Source organism: Schistocerca nitens, chromosome 4 (genome assembly GCF_023898315.1).
Source record: "Schistocerca nitens isolate TAMUIC-IGC-003100 chromosome 4, iqSchNite1.1, whole genome shotgun sequence".
Lineage (NCBI taxonomy): Eukaryota > Metazoa > Arthropoda > Insecta > Orthoptera > Acrididae > Schistocerca > Schistocerca nitens.
Window position 1 is genome coordinate 383,096,373 of NC_064617.1, and position 18,279 is coordinate 383,114,651.

The 18,279-nt window shown below is 37.6% G+C and overlaps 1 protein-coding gene across 1 annotated transcript in view; it reads left to right on the forward strand.

The window, feature by feature from the left end:
- LOC126251950 (meiosis-specific with OB domain-containing protein) overlaps positions 1-18,279 on the forward strand; it is a 282,267-nt gene that overhangs the window by 228,289 nt on the left and 35,699 nt on the right. The window lies entirely within an intron of this gene.

Here is an 18,279-nt window from a genome sequence, read left to right on the forward strand (position 1 = left end):
CGATCTTTCATATCAGACAGCTTTTTAGTGTAGCAAGAATTTTTCTTTTTTGGCACCTTCTTTTTACAACCTCTGTCTGTTACTTTACATTTTCTAATGGGAATACTATCATTTAATATTTGGAGAAATGAGTTAAAGAAACATTCAAAATTTATCTTAGGTGACTCATTATTTGATAGACAATTATTACCATCATTTCTCTGACAGCACCTATATCTATCTGCAAGGGTTTTCCTGAACTTGTCAGTTTTTCCATTGGTCATTGCTCTAGTGATCATTTTTGTATTGGTCATGTCACCACTAAGATTGACTGAGCTGATCCTGTTAGCATATATTAAGGACATTGATTTGTGGTCAGAAAAGGGAAACATTGTTATATCACATTGAGCTTGGACACTTGTCTAAACATGCTTGTTCTCTAGTAGGTTTATAGTGAACACACTGTATATTGAACTGTCGTAATAGGTTTTTCAAATCACTAACACTGTGCTTATCAGTTGACATGTCAAAATCTGAATTAAGATCATCACCTATTACAATATCATAGTTGGCAAATCTGTTCTCAGTCAGTGCACATAAAACAATGTCCAGTTTTTCTAAAAATACACTGCTAATACTATTGCGAGACCTATTGAATGATACTACCATTAGCTTCATACTACTTATGACTAAACCAATGGCTTCAAAATTCAATTCATATCGATGGCTTCAAAATTCAGTTCTTCACATAAATAATTCAGATCTGAGTTACCAATGGTGCAATCGATTTATCTACCAACATAGATAGATTGCTACACCACATCTCTAGTGAACTATTCTGCAGTAACTGTTTGGTAAATTATAATTTTCGAACTTACAAATTGAAATTTCATCTTCAGTGGCCCAACGTTCAGTTAAACACAAGTCAAATTTAATCTCTGATGAAAAGTCATTCAGCACCAGTTCCTTGTCATTCAGACCCTGGATGTTTAAAAAACCAATTTTCATGTCTATATTTTTCTCTCTCTCGTTTTTTGTATGATACTTATTTTTGGATTTTTTTGCTGGGTTATCCACTTTTTCACCCTCATCAAGCCATTTTAGTTTCCCTTTTTTTATTATTTTGCAAACCTCTGTAAACATCCTGCTCAATGTTAGGGACCTCAGTCTATTTAAGTGCAGTCCATCCTTTCCTAGGCAGTTTCCATTTAGGAATAAATTTGATCTATGAACACTGCACCAAATCCATCACACTGTTCTTTCATGGCACAGTTTATTTTGCAGACATATTTATCACTTACAGATCTTCTTTTTATTTCTTTGCCCTACTAACAGAAATTCATTTTCAGTTCCTTGTAGACTTGGGTGTTCACTTGTTTAAAAGTTATTTGGGGAAGACAGAGAATGAGACCATCTTAACCAACAGTACACAAGGCAAAGTACAGTTACATTAATAAGTTTATCCCCCAAAGGTATATTATTCTATAGACACAGTCCAGAAAGTGACAGATGGGACGTAGAATGGAATATGTTGGATTGATCAATATATTGACACTTTCATTAGGTATACACATGACAGTTTTAGTGACTGTGGTTCATTAAAATACTTACAGAAAATCCGAGGAAGTGTTTACTACCATAATATCATGAGGAAAATCAATGGATGTCTTGACCCTCGTGATAGATGTCAGAGAGTCAAAGTGAAAGACCAGATTTGTAGAGGTTATTTGCAAAGTCTGATTTCTAACAAACAGATGGACCTACCTATAGTTGGTATTGGCCTATTTGGCCAATTACCTGAAACAAATAGAGGCTACTGCTAAATATTTGTTATGGTAGACTTATTTTTTAGATTCATTAAACTTTATCCTTTAAAAAAAGTTACAAGTAGAAAAATTATAAGCAAGATTACAGAAGACTATTTTCACACTGTTGGAATTTCAAATGCTATTATTTATGACAATGGAAGTTAGTTTACATCAAAAAGACTGGAATGATTGCACTGGTGATTACAATACAAAATACATACTTACTTCTGTCCATTCACCATCTTCTAATCCCACAGAAAGATATGTGAGGGAGGTGCAGAACTTACTGCAGCAAAGACCATTCAGATTGGATGGACTATATTAGCTGCTTCAGAAGAGGTACTAAACAGTTTATGATACACTACAACTGGATTTTCTAGATATTAAATTTTATGTGATAAGAAACCTGCCTGCCTCATCAATGACTGTGTTGACTTTCTATTATGTGAGAATATTTCTGCAGCTGAGACATAGTTAGGAAGACCATGGAACAGCACTGTAGTAAAATGGAACAGAGACACAACAACAGAGTGAAACCCACAATATTTAAAACTGGAGATCTCATGTTAACTACAAATTTTGGCAAATCAAAGTTTATAAACAGATTAAAACGTTTTTTGACATATAAGTAGGACCACCTGGAATTTAAGGAAGTCCACATCCAAAACATACAGACTTATCTATCCAAAATCTAGGAAGCTGTATGGACTTAATAACACAGCTGAAATTAAACAGCCATATAAACTGGACTAATGATTGGTATGTAATGATTTGTTTATTTGAAATTTCAGGATATAATACACTTTGCAGCCCATAGAGGGATGCACACTCATTTACACATCATGTGTGTGGCAAGTGCAAGAGCCGCAGCCATGTGACATTTACTTCCACTGTAACATATTTCTGATGTCACATATTTTCTTAGACCACAAGTTATCATTAATTTACACACCTATGTGTATACACTTGAATATTTGATTTATTCATTTTGATCTTTGGATAGACACATACTTAATATAAGATGGAACTTTGATTATGAAAATGTACTTGGTTTTTCCCTACACTCATACAGTATACTGTTCTTATAACATTTGTACTATACTCTGCCATGTATCTAGAAACTTCTTGGTGCATCCATTTGAGACTTCGACACCTTTTACCATAATGATACATAATATTAGATCAGTAACCACAATCAGAGTCTTGTTGCATTCATCTTTTTAAGACACATGTTTCAAAACTCTTTGAACTATATACCAAGGTAATTAATTATTTACAGTTTTAACTACTTAAAGGTCAATGCCTGTGGAGTGGATTCTGCATACATGATTGAGCACCCAGTTACCTATAAGTGGAAGATTTATTTAGCTATGTTGAGTACAATGATGCACTGATCATTATGAATATTGTTTATTACACTACACTATGGTACTCTGATTATGTGAAGGAGGAGATGATGGTATGTTTGTTTGTTCAGATCACTATACTGCATTCAGCTCTTACACTGTCATAGATGATGAGAATGGAAAATACGTTGCATTTTATCTGAGAGATTATGAATTATAACTAATAGTATTAACATACAGTAGAGATATTGATAATAAAGTTGTGAACTACACTTCTACAATTTGAGATACATACTGTTATGTGGAAGAGAAATTAGAATCTAGCAATTGTAGGAATCTTTTACCAAGGCAAAACTGTACCTCATTTCATAATGGATCATGGTACAACACTGCTCATGTTAACATCTGGCCTAGTCTAAACTGTACCAGGTTACACATTCTTTCACATTTCATTTACTTAGATAGATAGGTTTTGTGCCACTGGATGCCTATACAATGATTACTGATTTTTACACAACTAGTGTTCAGGACATGCTTCCATTTTGAGGGTTGCAATATATGTCTTAAATATAAATGACACATTGTAGTTGAGTTATGTTCATTGCTCCTTTCAACATAAGAGAGTAGGAGAATATTACTGATATAGACATTTTGACGTTATTCTTATGATTAGACATTCTGAATTCACTAATAACTGCAATTAATTGATACACTTATTACCAGAAATGAGTATATCTTCCATAAAATTTCTAAAAGTTGTGTGATGGAGTTGACAGTTGGCAGTAGTGTTCCTTGAAATTCAGAAAGTGACTGACAGGTGGCAGTGTGATGCCACAAATGCAGGAGAAGGCAGCAGCATCCACAACAAGATGACTGCACTGAGATAGAGGAGCAATCTCCGATGTGTTTTTTGTGTAGTGAATGTGTCAAACTAATGAAAATTCATTGTAAAATGACAGCACAGCACAGTGATTTGTGTTTGTCATTGCAGCAAGTGTATGAGTCATATAGGGAGTCTAAAAGCAGTGTAACTTATGTGGTGGATGCCCCAAGAACAGGGCAGGATCATCACTTAGTGACAAACAAGCACACTGCATTAGTGGAGAAGCTTGTAATGGAGGACAGACATGTAACTCTGAATGAAATAGCCACAAGTTCTGAAATTGCTATTGGTTCAGTGCAGTATATTGTTTGGAATGCAGTGCATGTCAATAAGGTGTCTGCAAGATGTGGGTCTTGTCAGTTGACTGCCATATTGAAAGACTATTGCATCGATGCCTGTGTAGAGCTCTTACATCATTTCCACCGTGAAGATGATGCATTTTGGGGAAAACTGTTACAGGTAATGAGACTTGAGTCCACTATCATCAACCAGAATGGAAAGGTCAAGCAAATTATGGCGCCACAGCTCATCACTGAAATGAAAAAGTTCCACATTCAACTGTCTACTGGAAAAGTCATCCTCATTCTTTACTAAGATGCAAATGGAGTAATTTTGGAGCATTAAATGGATAGGGGAGTAATGGTAACCAGTACTTATTATTCAGACATGCTGAAAAATCAACTATGGCTTGCAATCAGAAGTAAATGATGAGGACTTATGACTTTGGGAGTATTGTTACAGCATGACAACTCTCAATCACATACAGCCTATAAGATAGTTGGGACTATTCAGGAAATTAAATACGAGTGTCTGGTACATCCTCCTTATTCACCAGACCTTGCTCTTAGTGACTTTCATCTGTGCAGTGCACTAATAGAAGCAATGGGAGGCAGGCATTTCAGAAGTGATGAAGAGGTGAAAACTGCAGTTCATGACTGGCTACACACATGACCAAAAGAATTCTTTCATTGTGGTATCGATGCACTTCTGAAGTGGTGGAGTACGTGCTTTCATGCCAGGGAAACTAAGTCGAAAAAGACATCTAAGTTCTTTTGTTCATATTTACAATTAAAAATATTATAGCACTTTTAAAGTTTCTTTTTGATAACCATCATACATATTTGCTTTTATGAACTGTATTATTGCCTATGTATAGTTCTGACAAGAAGAGGTATTTATTATACTGTGTTGAGAAATTTTTACATTTGCGGAAAGAAACTATGATACACAACCAGATGTATAACGCAGTAGTAGTTACAAATTCTTTGATACAAAGTTGATCATCATCTCGTTGTACTACTCTGTACTCACCATTGTAATCTGACAATTCAGGGACACTGAGATAGGACATGTAGACTCTGCTGTTTCATCACCTATACTATTTGAATTATGTTTTAAGGAAAGGAGAAAAAAATAGGCATACTATTGGTTTTATGTTTGAAGCTTGAGCTTATGTTGATTATGTAACCATGCAGCAACATCAGCAAGATTTAGATGTATTTGGCAGCAGTACATTTAGTATTAAACAACATTACCAAAAGATTTAAATGTAAGAGGTAGTAGTTGGCTATTTATATGTGCATATGCTTCAATGGGCAATTTATGAAATGAATTTTTGTTGTTGTTTGAAAAATGGGCTATGCATCAACACTACTGTGTCAATACATAGAAGTTTTACTTGGGCTAGATATATGAGACTTGTTGAATTCAAAATTATCATTTATATGTGTAATATGAACTAGCACAACTGTTATGAACACTATTACTTTGTATATAAAATTTATGTTGGACTTTTTATGTGATTATACAGATTGAAGGAACCTCTGTTTATTTCATATTTACTTAGACAGACTGCAATCATGGAAGTTGAAACACAGTACTGATGAATTACAGACACGCTTTTTAGGTTAAAGCCAAAGGCCAGACAGACAATAATCAAGAAAAATAGAATAAAAGAAGCTTCATGTACAATAAATATGGATAAAGCTAAGGGTAGTATCAATTTACTTCATCAAAATATCAGGGAAATAAAAAATGAAGTAGATGAGTTGTTAGTGTGTTTAGATGATCTCATAAATAAGAATGTGATTGATTATTTTGTCTGAACACCATGTAACTGTGTGGATGGAAAGTGTCAGTATAAATGGGTAAAAGTTAGCATCTTACACTTGCAGATCTAGCATGGATAGAGGAGGAGTTCCCGTTTACACAAAACAAGGATGTAAGTACAAAACAATAGATGTAAGCAAATTTTGTGTCAATCAGTACTTTGAAGTCTGTGCTTGTGAACTACAGCTACATAATGTAGAGTTGATATTAGCAACAGTGTTCAGGTCCCCATTAGGAATTGGGAGTTGTTCATAAAAAAGTTTGAATCCCTATTACGCTGTCTATCAGACAAAAAGAAGAAGTTATTAATCTGTGGTGATTTAAATATAAACTTTCCATTCAATTCTTTTAGGAAAAGTGAACTAGAAGTGTTATTAATGACATATAACTTAGAATCAATGATCAAGTTCCCTACACATATAGCTCAAGACAGTAGCACTCTAATAATAATGTATTTGTGCAGTAAGAGGATGTAAAACTAACACATGCTTTCCCTGTGAAAAATGGATTATCAGACCTTGATGCACAACTGATTAACTTACAAAACTTAGCAGGGCGTACAGTTCAGAATCCATTAAGTAAACGTGTAAGGCTGCTCAACCCGGTATCTATAGAGCACTTCAGAGAAAGTTTAAGAAATGTTAATTGGGGAGATGTATGTAATGAGCCAGATGGCACTGATAAATGCAACATGTTCCTTGATAAATTTGTAACCCTTTTTGAACACTGTTGTGCCAAAAAAATTACTAAATGTAACACCAGTTTTCAAAGATATGTTGGATCACTACAGGTATTAAAGGGCCTTCAGAAAGGAAAAAAGGAAAAGAAAATTGTATGAGGCAGAAAGGATTAGTAACGACCCAGAAGTAATTTTACACTATAAAAATTAATGTAACATACTGAGAAAAGTTGTCAAAAAATCAAAAAATATGTGTATTATAGATGAAATTAACAACTTCAGTAATAAAATCAAATCAGTACAGAATGTTGTTAGAAGAGAGACAGGGAAAGTAACCACTCGGGTAGATTGTATTACTATTAACAAGAATGAGATCATCTTAACCAATAGTATACAAGTAGCTAATATATTTAACAACTATTTCTTAAGTGCAGGTCAAAAAATTGGTGAGAATAGTTCAAAAGAAAAAGCCATGCAGTACATGGAAGAGTCAGTTTTGAGATATACTAGTCAGATTAATTTTGATCTAACAACCTCTCGTAAAATAAGGAAAATCATTAAATCTTTGAAAAATAAATGTTCTGTTGGAGTAGATGACATCTCTAGCAAGATATTAAAACAATGTGGAGCAGTTACAGCTGATGTTCTGTGTCACATCTGCAATGCATCACTAACTCAAGGTATTTTCCCAGACAGGTTAAAATATGCCATTGCGAAGCCTCTCTATAAAAAAAGGGGACAATAATTATGGTCCAGTATCCTTGCGCACAGCATTTACAAAAATTGTGGAGAAAGTAGTGTACTCAAGAGTGGTTAGGCATCTCAGCAGTAATGGGATACTTAGTAATTCACAGTTTGGATTTCAAAAATGCTGTTCCACTGAGACAGCAATATACAATTTCACTGCCCACATAATAGAGTCTTTAAATAGTAAAATGTCACCAATAGGAATTTTCTGGGACTTATCGAAAGTATTTGATTGTGTGAACCATGACATTATGTTACAGAAATTACAATTCAGTGGTGTAAATGGAACAGCACATGAGCTGTTTAAGTCATATCTACAGAACAGGAAGCAAAAAATTTCTTTATATGGTTTAAGTGATTTAAACAAGTTTCCCACTTCATCTAACTGGGGTGAAATTACGAGGGCGGTTCAGAAAGTAACCTCCGATTGGTCACAGTGCGGGTTGTGGGGGGAGTAGCGACGCCATCTGTGCGTTCACGCACTCAACAGGTCAGTCGGCATCAAGCCGCGGTCGAGTGAACATCGTACCTGCGCTAGTTTAGTTTTTGTGGCAGTTTGAAATGTGTGCTGCAATAGAAAACCCCGCCAAATGTGAAGTGCGTGCTGTCATAAGGTTTTTTACAGCCAAAGGATATTCTGCAGCAGCTATTCATCGTGAGCTTTGTGCTGTGTACGGACCAAGAGTTATGAGTGAAGGAGTTGTCCGTGAATGGGTACGTTTATTTAAAAGTGGACGAGAAAACGTTCATGATGAAGAGAGGTGTGGTAGACCATCATTGGTGACTGACGAACTCGTTCAGACAGTTGATGCAAAAGTTCGTGAAAATCGACGTTTCTCAATGTCGGAGTTGTCTACTGGTTTTCCACAGATTTCTAAGACTCTCTTGTACGAGATAGTGACAGCAAGATTGGGTTACCGTAAGTTCTGTGCACGATGGGTGCCCAAAATTCTTACCGACCACCACAAAACTACAAGAATCACCTCTGCATTAGACTTTCTGTCACGTTATGAGGACGAAGGAGAACCATTGTTAAACAGAATCGTGACCGGTGACGAAACCTGGATTAAGTACATGAACCCTGAGACAAAAGAACAATCAAAGATGTGGGCACATTCAAATTCGCCTACCAAACCAAGAAAAGCCTCGCAAGATTTTTCTGCCAGAAAACTGATGGCAACGGTGTTTTGGGATGCCAAAGGGGTGTTGTTGGTTGAATTCATGGAACGTGATACGACCATTAATCAAGATGTGTACTGTGAAACAATAAAAAAGTTATGACGGGCTATACAGAACAAACGCCGTGGTACGCTGACTTCCGGTATCGTTTTTTTGCACGATAACGCCTGTCCTCACTCTGCTCGCAGAACAACGGCCCTTCTTGAGTCCTTCAAGTGGGACGTTATCAACCATCCACCTTACAGCCCAGACCTGGCGCCAAGTGATTATCACCTCTTCATGCATTTGAAGAAATGGCTCGGGTCACAGCGGTTTGATGACGACGAAGAGCTCAAAGATGCGGTCACAGGCTGGCTCCAGGCACAAGCGGGTGATTTTTATGCAGAAGGAATTTCAAAGCTTGTGAAGAGATACGATAAGTGCCTCAATCGCTATGGAGACTATGTAGAAAAATAGTGCAAAGATGTAGTTGTAAGATGTATATATTAAAATATTTTTATTTAACTTGGTGTATTTTTTTAAATCAACCGGAGGTTACTTTCTGAACGGCCCTCGTACATTAGGTGTTCCACAGGGTTTGATCATGGATCCCGTTCTGTTCTTGACATATGTGAATGACCTCCCTTCTCATCTGAAACAAGGAGCTAGAATGACGCTGTTTGCTGATGATACAAGCATCATTATTAATCCAGTAAAAGAAACTCCAATAGGAAATGATACAAATAACACTGAACAACAAATTTGAAGTGAAAGTGTGTAAATTGTATGATTTTGAGTTAGCTATGTTTATTTCAGTGTAAAATGAGACAAAATCATCCTCTTCATAAATATTTAGCTCTAGTTTTTTAAAAAAGTAATCTACATTTTGTATAAATAGCTCACTAAGTATGCATTTGTGTTCCAAGATTCAGCATAACAAATTTTAAGTGAATAATTACTTGAATTATGTTATGTGTTATGCATTGATAAATTTCAGTGCCATTATGAAAGTACAAAAGTAAAATATTAAGAAAAAATGAAGATAATTTTACATGAATGAAAATACTTTGTAAGTCTAATCTGTACCAGAACTATGTGAAGCACAAAATAAAATATATAAATTAACTGGTCACAAATGTATATAAAGGATTACAAATGTTAAATGTCCATGTTTACAGTATATACATTTACATATTTTGTTCAGAGATAAATTCAGAAGATGACCGTTTTCGCTTGGCTTGACATTTATACACATACTCGGGAACAACCCTTATTACAGTACAGCAGTAATTGGCTAAAATACGAATAGCAGGGCTCCACTTTCTGGCATACCTCTTCTCAAATTTGGCAATATCTTGATGAAATGGCTCCCCATGTTCATCACTTTCTGTACCACAATCTTTGTGGAAGAAGTCAAGATGACAATGTAAGAAATGCATTTCAATGACATGTTGCAACAACGTTTTTCATAAGATGACAACATGTTATCTGCAATCTCCTTGTAATTTATTGATCATTTGTTCCCTGAGAACTGGAAACAGATGGTCTTAAAACATCCCTGTGCATGCTTCTCATCACCTTGTATGATTTCATCAATAGTATCATTTCCAAAAGGCTCTCGAATCTGTGGGCCTACAAAGATGCCCTCCTTTCCTTTGGCATCTCTTAAGTAAGGGAATTTTTGCCTTAAGTACTTAAACGCATTGCCATCTTTGTTCATTCTCTTAACAAAGTTTTTCTTGAGACCTAACTTGATTTGCAAGGTAGGAGCAGAACCTTTTTTAGGGTTTACTAGAGGTTCACTCTAAATGTTCTTCATACCTGGTTGAAGAGATTTTCTGATGGGCCATTTATGTTTACTGTAATGAGATGCACAAGCTTGGCTACCCCATTCACAGAGAAAGCAGCAATATTTAGTATACCCTAACTGCATACCTAATAGCAGTGCAACCACTTTCAAGTCACCACAAATCTGCCAATGAGAGTCATTATACTTTATGGCTGCTAGTAAAATATTCATGTTTTGGTATGACTCTTTCATATGCACACTATGCCCAACTGGAATAGAAGGAAGCTATTACCAATATGTAAGAGCACTGCTTTTAAGCTCAACTTTGACGAATCAATAAAGAGTCTTCACTCATCAGGGTTGTAATTAATTCTGAGAGCCTTCATTAGACCATTTATGTCTAATCATGCCATAAGATTATCTTTCATGTTAAAAGAAGGAGTTTATTGGTTCTCTCTGCTGCAGTAGAATGAAACATGTACATTGCTTTCCAGAAAATTGCACTGTTGCTATCTTGATGCTAAAATCTCAGCCTTAGCTTTAGAGAGCTCCAAATCTCTAATGAGATCACTTAACTCATTTTGAGACAATTTTTGTGGCTCATCAGTTGATGATATATTTGGAAGGAACTCTGGACCTTTTGATGTACACAGTTCAGGACATTCAGAATCCCCGTCAGAAGTAATCTCGCACTCTGTCGGTGATTCAGGTATTGGCAATCCTTCCCCATGTAGAACTGGATGTATGGCAGATGGAATGTTAGGACAGATCACTGTCTGCTTCTTCTTCTTAGATATTCCCTTCTTGATAGCAGGGACCATACGAAAGTAGCAGTCACTGACATGGTTAGTTGGCTCACCCCAGATCATGGGCACTGCAAAGGGCATTGAACATCCTTTCCCATGCATCCAGTTCCTGAGGTTGGTGGCACAAGTGTTACAGGTCACATGTGGAGCCCAGGGTTTATCCTGATCACCTATTTTGCACTCAAAATAACAACTGTAAGCTTTTTTAATCAATGGAGTTATTTGCTGTTTTTGTGAAGCAAATGTCACTTCTCCACACATATAGCAAAATATGTCAGCACTGTTAACACAAACCCATGACATTTTTGTTCACTTCAGTAGCACTCAACTTGAACAACTGGTAGTTAATCTGGAAACAAATGTGCAAAAATTATTACATGCATTAATAAAGTCACTGAAGCTGAAGAGGAGGGAGACAAAAAGATCACTGAAATTGGTATCAAAATGTTTATATCCAAAATATTGCACACAAGTAAGATCTGGGACAATAATATAATCCATTGTTACTATTTATTATGACACTGACAAACCATATTGATTTTAAACTTAACTTAAAAATTTGTATATAATTATCTCACCGTAATAAAACTGTGTAAAATGAAACCTAGAGCTAATTTTGAATTGTCTTTGTGATAATCATGATCAGCACATTGGAAATGTTAGGAACTGGCTATTTTCATTCGATTTACATTTTCACTGTTGCACAGTGTAATGTATTTGGAAAAGTTATTAATTGGTTTTCTGCGAATGGGCTTGCTCTGAACTTTGAATGAACATAGTACATCAATTTTTCTACTGCAAGGAGTACAGTTCCTTCAATAAATATAACACATCAACAGAAATCAGTAGCCAGGGTAGAGATACTACATTTTTGGGTGTACATATAGATGAGAATCTTAATTGGAAAATTCGTATTTTCGATCCCCTAAAGCAACTAGGTTCAGCAACATTTGCAATCAGAGTAACTGCTAATTTTCAGGATATGGAAATTAGCAAGCTAACAAACTTTGCATACTTTCACTCTCTAATGTCATACAGGATAATGTTTTGGGGTAACTCAGCGCTTAGGCAAAAAGTATTCACTGCTCAAAAGAAAGTGTTTAGAATAACGCGTGGGGCTCATAGTCACACATTTTGTAGGCATATCTTTAAAAGGCTATGAATTCTTACAACAGCCTCACACTGCATTTACCCAGTAATAAAATTAGTTCTCAACAACATGCACCAGTTTAAAAACAACATTAAATTCATGATTATAATAGCAGAAGGAAGAAAGAACTATGCTATCCTCTACTTAACCTGTCTTTGGCACAGAAAGGGGCAAAATATGCTGCTGTAAAACTTTTGGATAAATTACTGGATGAAATAAAAGTCTGATAGACAGCAGTAACAGTTTTAAAAATAAATTGAAATCATGTCTCCTTGACAACTCCTTCTATACGATAGATGAATTCTTGAATAGGAATAAATAAATCGAAATGTATAATATATGTATTTTGTGCCATTTAGGGGCATGGGGTATGTAACAAAGGTTTTAAGCTTAAAAACAATTTAATTCATGTGTGCATTTCTTATGCACTTGATACATTCCACATCATAATGTGGAACACACAATTAACTAACTAACCAACTATTGGTGAGAGAGATGTGATATTTTGCTTGAAATGCTCTGTCATAGGAAAAATGAAAACATGTACTGATATGCTCTGTGTGGAAAGAAATTAGGTAGTTGAACATAAATGATATATGTTGGGTAAATATTGATAGATGATTGTATGTGTTTTAGCAATAGAAGAGACTGATGGTTGTTAGACTGGGATTAGAGTAAATGTGGGGAAATGATTTACTGTAAATTGACTATTTGTCTATTGTCTATTGAACTTAGTGTTATGCTTGAAGTGAAAAACTGAAATGTAAGTTGTGCTTGACCAGCTTAAAGTGAAAGTTAGGAGACATGTTAGTTCTGTCTGCCTTGTTTCAGCACTATTGAAATATGACTAATTTCATAGTACAAAAGAAACAGTTGAAAAACTTTTGGTCTACTCATAGAATTACTGTTTAATATGGCCAGTTGCTACTAGAGGATGTATTGTTTGTATTGTATTTACAGTCGTATGTATTAATGCTAAGGTTATTGTACTTTGATTGCTGTTTTGTGGATTGCTTGGAAAAGTTTTCTCCAACCTGTAGGTGTAACAGTACTTCTAAGGGGGGGTATTGAACCATAACAGCTCATTTTTCATATGATTTCAAAGTTAATTTGGATTGTATGATTAACTGTTATGTCATTAGGTTCAACCCACATAAGTAATTTCGCCTCCTGAGCCCTGTAACGTAATTTTTAACAACTTCATGTCAAAGTACTCACTAATATTATGTCCATCCAATGGTAACATGTATTGTCAAATCATTTAATTGCATTTATGACTTTTCATTTACAAAAAATTTAATAATGAAGAAGATACCTAATATGCTGTAATTATAATGTTTGAAACCTGTAACAACTCTGTTTATCATACTATCAGCTTCCTATGCTGTTGGCTAATATAACAACATCTAATTACCTCATAATTACAGTAATTCATAAAACAAAACAGATTGTTTATTTGGCCTGCTATATTATATATTGAAATTCTGTTCACACTAAAAAATAATGTACTCATATTTCAAACAGCAAACGTAGTAGTAATGATCAAAATATCCACGGGTGTGCTGCCGGTCTATAGTGTCCAATGGGCACAATATTTCGGCGATCATACATGTCGCCATCTTCAGGTGAACTGACGGACCGAGCTCCTGTGAACGTGCCGGCACGGAGATCCATACGCTATGGCTGCTCAGAGGGAACTGGGTTCGGTCGCGGCGGCGGCCGATTTAAATACCCTCCGCCCGCGGCGCGCTCCCTCCACCGTCCGCGCCCCGCGCCACGGTCACGCGGTGGAACAGATTGCGACGGCGTCTGAGATGACGTCGATGTGATGGCTCTGTCCGCCGTGGTCGTCACAACTATACGTTTGCTCGATTTACTCTTGATTAACCCAATCGCTGGTTCCCAAGCCTTGCTAAGATTATAGCCACAGTCACGGTTTATGAGCTCGTCATTGGTGCGAATTTCGATGGCCTCTCTAACAACGCTGTCCCAGTATCTCGACGTCTGTACCAGAATCCTCGTGCGGTCATACTCCATGGCGTGATTTTCCGACAAGCAATGTTCAGCTACCGCCGACTTGCTCGGATACATCAGTCGAGTGTGCCTCTGGTGTTCACGGCATCGATCCTCGATAGTACGCATCGTCTGACCAATATACGACTTGCCACATTGACACGGAATCTGGTACACGCCGGCCTTCCTCAAACCGAGGTCATCTTTGGCGCTCCCCACCAGTGCACGAGTTTTATTTGGAGGACAAAACACAGTTCCGACTCGGTGTTTCTTCAGAATGCGGGTGATATTCCCCGAGAGTGTGCCTGTGTATGGAATAAATGCAGTGCCTACCTCCTCCCTCGTGACTTCATCCATCTCAACAGGTTGTGCTGCAGTGGAGTACTCAGAGTGGCAGATTCAACGTGCTCTCCACCCAACCACTGCAGCACAACCTGTTGAGATGGATGAAGTCACAAGGGAGGAGGTAGGCACTGCATTTATTCCATACACAGGCACACTCTCGGGGAATATCGCCCGCATTCTGAAGAAACACCGAGTCGGAACTGTGTTTTGTCCTCCAAATAAAACTCGTGCACTGGTGGGGACCGCCAAAGATGACCTCGGTTTGAGGAAGGCCGGCGTGTACCAGATTCTGTGTCAATGTGGCAAGTCGTATAGTGGTCAGACGATGCGTACCGTCGAGGATCGATGCCATGAACACCAGAGGCACACTCGACTGATGTATTCGAGCAAGTCGGCGGTAGCTGAACATTGTTTGTCGGAAAATCACGCCATGGAGTATGACCGCACGAGGATTCTGGTACAGACGTCGAGATACTGGGACAGCGTTGTTAGAGAGGCCATCGAAATTCGCACCAATGACGAGCTCATAAACCGTGACTGTGGCTATAATCTTAGCAAGGCTTGGGAACCAGCGATTGGGTTAATCAAGAGTAAATCGAGCAAACGTATAGTTGTGACGACCACGGTGGACAGAGCCATCACACCGACGTCATCTCAGACGCCATCGCAATGTGTTCCACCGCGCGACCGTGGCGCAGGGCGCGGACGGCGGAGGGAGCGCACCGCGGGCGGAGGGTATTTAAATCGGCCGCCGCCGCGACCAAACCCAGTTCCCTCTGAGCAGCCATAGCGTACAGATCTCTGTGCCAGCACATTCACAGGAGCTCAGTCCGTCAGTTCACCTGATGATGGCGACATGTATGATCGCCGAAATATTGTGCCCGTTGGACACTATAGACCGGCAGCACACCCGTGGATATTTTGATTATCAAATACGCCGGGAGAAACTCAAGAATCATGTAGTAGTAATGCTTTAAGATAATGTAGTTTCAGCACATTTAACAAAAAATGTAATCAGCGTAGTTTATTCACATCATTTCACTTATTTTTCCATGAAAACAAGGAATTTGTAATCATCTTTGTATCACATTCCTTCCATTTCAGTTTTAACCACATTGATAACAATCTTCTTGTAACTACCAACAACTTCTGTATTTGTAATTGTGAAATTTAGTGTACACAATAATACTACAGTTGTTAATTAGAGTATATAAAACCCACAATAAATCATGTGGGAGGCCCGGTATGATGTAAGATCTTGAGCACCACTCTGTGATATAATTAACTGTAAGCTTAAGCAATAACTGACTTTTCATGTTGTTTGAGAACCATAGTGTTCTCTGGTCTGGTTTCACATAAGAAACTTGTAGGAAATGTCAACCGCAGTGAAGCATTGAAATGGAGATTAGCTTTGTCAACTTTTATTATTATTTTGAACAAACTGAGTTAAACCCACCAAATTTCAAGAACAATTATTTCAGCTACCAATTAATATTTCATAAAGATGTGTACTTTGAATTAATTTCTGTTGACAATGTTTATCCCCAGCAAGGCAGTTACACCTCAGTGTAATATTGCAAACATCTGTCAGTAAAGCCTGTTATGAATTGTAACACCCTTGCCACTACTTTTTATCTGACCCATGTAGCGATGCAGGTGTGAAACCTGTGGATTGAAGAGTGTGTATCTACATCTATGTCCATACTTTGCAAGCCAGTGCACAGTAAATGGCAGATGGTTCTTTCCATTGTACCAGTTGTTGGGGCTCATTCCTGTTTCATTCACATTTGGAGCATAGGAAGAATGACTAAATGCCTAAGTGCATGCTATAATGAGCCTAATCTTGTTCTCATGTTTCATATAGGAGTGAGATATAGGGGGTTGTAGTATATTTCTAGAATCATCATTTAAAGCTGTTTCCTGAAACCCTGTAAGTAGGCTTTCTTGGGATAATTGGCTATTTTGGTTTCTTGAGTGTCTTTGTGACACACTCCCACAGGTCAAACAAACCTTTGAACATTCAAGCCGCCCTTCACTTGATACATTCAGTGTAGTATGTACTATGCAGTAATGTGAAAAAGCAAAAGAAAATTACCATCTGATCTGCTTTACATTTGTGAACTGTGCAACTTTTGACAGTGTAGTGTTGCTGTGTCTATGTACCATTTTGATCCAATACCGTGGGAGAAGGTATAGTGGATTACTTTCCAAATACCAAGCAACAACATAGAAAAATGCCTTAGAACAATTCGAATGAACCATCTGTGACATGAATTTGGATTCTTTTCATCATTTATGGAAGGCGGGGAGGGGGGGGGGGGGGGGGGACATTAAGAAGGCAGTGAGCAGACTATGATGTAACTTACCAAACGAAAGTGTTGGCATGTTGATAGACACACAAACAAACACACACACAAAATTCAAGCTTTCACAACCCAAGGTTGCTTCATCAGGAAAGAGGGAAGGAGAGGGAAAGACGAAAGGATGTGGGTTTTAAGGGAGAGGGTAAGGAGTCATTCCAATCCCGGGGAGCGGAAAGACTTACCTTAGGGGGAAAAAAGGACAGGTATACACTCGCACACACACACACACACACACACACACACACACACACACACACACACACGCATATCCATCCGCACATATACAGACACAGGCAGACATATGTAAATGCAAAGAGTTTGGGCAGAGATGTCAGTCGAGGCAGAAATATATATATATATATATATATATATATATATATATATATATATATATATATGTATATATGGTGTCTGTATATGTGTGGATGGATATGTGTGTGTGTGCGAGTGTATACCTGTCCTTTTTTCCCACTAAGGTAAGTCTTTCCGCTCCCGGGATTGGAATGACTCCTTACAGTCTCCCTTAAAACCCACATCCTTTCGTCTTTCCCTCTCCTTCCCCTCTTTCCTGATGAGGCAACAGTTTGTTGCGAAAGCTTGAATTTTGTGTGTGTGTTTGTGTTTGTTTGTGTTTATATATATAAATAAAGACGATGTGACTTACCGAACGGAAGCGCTGGCGGGTCGATAGACACACAAACAAACACAAACACACACACAATATATATATATATATATATATATGCCTCTGTACTTCTGCCTCGACTGACATCTCTGCCCAAACTCTTTGCATTTACATATGTCTGCCTGTGTCTGTATATGTGCGGATGGATATGTGTGTGTGTGTGTGTGTGTGTGTGTGTGTGTGTGTGTGTGTGTGTGTGTGTGTGTGTGTGTGTGTGTGTGTGTGTGTGTGTGTGTGTGCGCGTGCGAGTGTATAACTGTCTTTTTTCCCCCTCAGGTAAGTCTTTCCACTCCCGGGATTGGAATGACTCCTTCCCCTCTCCCTTAAAACCCACATCCTTTCGTCCTTCCCTCTCCTTCCCTCTTTCCTGATGAAGCAACCTTGGGTTGTGAAAGCTTGAAATTTGTGTGTGTGTTTAT